Genomic DNA, 3,663 nt, shown 5'->3' with positions numbered 1-3,663 from the left:
ATGTAGTGTTCTAGTGATGTTGTGGTGGACATTATGTAATGAAAATGAAGGTTTGATGATTCAAATGGAAATCGTACTTATTGTGGGCTGATTTAGAACGTGATGTGATCTTAATATAGTTGCTTGAATTGATGAAAATGATGATGATAAAGTATGGATTTGTTGACATGATTGATGAATTTGGAAGAAAGAAATATATTGTCGTTGTTCCTATGGAAATTGGTGATTTCGGGTTCTATGGCATATTGTTTGGAATGTTCTTAAATTATGTTTGAATGACCTTGGATTGGTATTTGAACTTGAGAGCATTGGTATTGAATTGATCATATGTAGTTTATTTGAATATGAACGAAATGTTGTCGAATTGTGTAGAAAAGAATTATTGATGTTAGAATGCGTTTTGAATCACTTATGGATATTGTTGTTTATATGATTGTTGGTATGGTTGTTGTTGATGATTGTTTTGGCCGAGTTGAATTCTCGGGGTTGATGGATTTATAGGGGAAATGCTGCCCAAATTTCCGTAAACAAAGTGTTAGTTTGAAATCGGATTCTTAAGTGCTTATGGCTAATGGTTGATATCTAATGACGTGATTGTAGATCGTGAGAAGCCAAGGCATATGTTTGGATTAGCCTAGGGAGCGGCCAAGGTATGTTAAGGCTCGTCCCTTTCTTTCAAAGGCATGATTCTTAGATTACGATTTCATAAATGCTTCCATAACTTTGTTGTTTTCAAAAGTTTTGTTTTCAAAAGAATTTTGTTCCTAAACGGGTCCGAAACTACGAACGACCGTAACTTTCACATACGATCTCGGATTGCTATGAAACGTTCGTAGAAGTCTCTATAACGAGTAATAATCTTTAACTTTCATAGGCGGGCCTGGATCGGGTTGACGCTCGTCCGTGGGCCCCGCGACTTTCCTTTGTTGGTTCTGACGACCTATTTTATGTTTCCTCGTGAAGTTATTCTTCATTGACAGTCTCGCCTTATGATAATCGTTCCTTCAAGGTGAGACAAAGCGACCATGATTATTCCATAATACGATCGGAGGTTACCGACCTTACGTCACTCCGATAGATACATGACTTTCTTTGGGCTCTCATGCATGCTACTTATATGATATATGATATATGTATATGTATATGGGGAATATGGGAAAGGGCGAGAGCGTTATATACGCGTAACCACCTGATCAGTTGGTATAATATGACATGATACCGTCCCGGACGCGGGATGCCGGACGCGGGATATGTGGTTATGGATTAGGGCCGTACGTTCCTCGGCACTAACTTATATGGATCGGGCCGTACGTTCCTCGGCACTAACTTATATGGATCGGGCTGCACGTTCCGCAGCACTAAGCATGCATGGTTCCGCCTAAAAGGCACTCAGATGTACAGGCTACTCTTCTATTATATATATATATATGGATCGGGCTGCACGTTCCGCAGCAATATATTATATGGATCGGGCTGCACGTTCCGCAGCAATTTGATATATATATGGATCGGGCTGCACGTTCCGCAGCACTAAACGAAAAGGTTCCGCCTAAAGGGCACTCCGGTTGTGCGAAGTTACTCTTCATCTCATGAAATGCCCTATGATTTCGTCTTGTTACTATTCATGCTTTGCATCCTTCTATATGTTGTTACTCATGCCTTACGTACTCGCACGTTGCTCGTATCGACGTCCCTTCGTGGACGCTGCGTTCATGCCGCGTGTACACCCGGATGAGTTGAAGATATTAGCGAAAGATGTTCCGGCGGGATTGGCGAGCTCCACTTTCTCCGGAGTCCGCCGAGTCGGAGCGTTATGATATGGTTTCATGTTCCATGTTAGAGACTTTGCAGACAGTATCGTGTATGTAGTATGTCAGTTTTGTAAGCGGCTCCATAAGCCGATGTATTGTGATGCATTATTCTACGGGTCTTATACGATCACAGGCATTACTTGATTTGAAAAGGGATGAAAAGCAAGTTTGTTTCTGAAAAGCTTTCATTATGTATTCATGTTATGCTATGAGGGCCCAATATGATTATGAGTGCCACGAGAGTCAGAGGGTTCGCTCGGCCCTAGGTAAAGGTCGGGTGTCCATCACGCCCTACGAAAACTAGGGTGTGACAGTTTAGCACCTTCCAAGGAGTGAAAAACATAGAAGAAAATAATTTTTTGTGATGAATTCTCCATGGTCAAATTCGGCCAGCTCCAACCGAACAGCCCCTCTATATATTTTTTTCTCCGTGTTTCTTCATCTTTCTAGAATTGGAAAAAGATGAATAATTGTTTCTTGGTCATCCACCAACTAGATATATATATATACTTAGCTCCCACAAATATAAAATGAACACATGTGCCATTCCATGGCTTGAAATTATTGGCCAACTTTAGAGGGGGGGGGGGGGGGGGGGTCCACGGCCACTTGGCCATTTTGGCTACTTCATGAAATAATTTTCCAACTTTCATTCTCCAATTTTTTTTCTTATTCCAATTTTACCCTTAACACTTCATACCAACAAAAAGATGAATATGCAACTTATGCATTAAGACAAAATCAACAAAAACCGGAAATTAAAAGTTTTGTCCATAACTTGTCGCAACCAACTTAGAATATTCGAACGTACAAAGTACGGGGTATAACAAATGAGATGCATGTAAATATGCAATTTTGCCTGCATAATCATTTTTCTACTTTTTTCTTTGACAAGATCACTTTTGTAGCACTTGACAAGGAGAGCCTAGTGATGTTGCCATTGGGAATTTATTTTGTGAAAACAATTTGCACTCCCTAAATCATGAAACTTGTTATGAAATATAGAGTATGGATGTCCATTACACAAATATAATGCTTCTTCCATCATCTTCCACCATCTTAATGGATCTTCCACCATCTTAATGGTTCTTCCATTATCTTCCACCATCTTAATGGTTCTTCCATTATCTCATATATTGAATGCATATGTAGCACTATAAATAGAGGCATAAGTTTTTCATATGGAATACACTTGAATAACACTTGAACACATTTGGATGAATAAGAAAACTCTCATCTCTTGTCTCTCTATCTCTTTATTGTTCTTGCTTCATTTTTGATATATTGTACTAACTCTTTAGAATGATTTTATAACACGTTATCAGCACGAGTCTCTAACAAGTTGAGTCATATACGTCTGCAAAATTGTTTAATGTCAAACAGTGATGCCTAGCGACAACTTAATTGGTGCCGCCTCTTACTGACTTGGGGCAGCATATTGTTGCTTATCTTGAAGCGCTGCCAGGTGATATCATAATAATTATCTCTATGAACTTTAGCTTTACTGTTTTATAGCATTTTAATAAGTTATAAAGGTTTGCAATCTAAATTGTGTTAAGGAAAAAGGATTAGTTATTTGTGGAGGGAATTAGAGTATTACATTTAAAAAGGAAAATCAAAGACTTTCTTTTGTTTATAAATTAAAACTATCGTTTTCAAATGTAATAAGGATTCTGAAACTTGATTAGTGAACAGTTTTTCCTTAGTCACACTAAGCTATAAGATTTTGTATCTGATTATTTGAGATTACTCATTCTGTGGTGAAGTTATGAAAAGACAAAATTCGTATGCCTTATTAATCAGTCTGCTTTTATCTATGGAACAAACAGTAAGTTTAAATATATTTCGAACC

This window comes from Lycium ferocissimum, unplaced genomic scaffold, assembly GCF_029784015.1.
Source record: "Lycium ferocissimum isolate CSIRO_LF1 unplaced genomic scaffold, AGI_CSIRO_Lferr_CH_V1 ctg2864, whole genome shotgun sequence".
Taxonomy (NCBI): Eukaryota; Viridiplantae; Streptophyta; class Magnoliopsida; order Solanales; family Solanaceae; genus Lycium; species Lycium ferocissimum.
The sequence above is the reverse complement of the archived record's forward strand: the minus strand, read 5'-3'. Positions refer to the sequence as shown.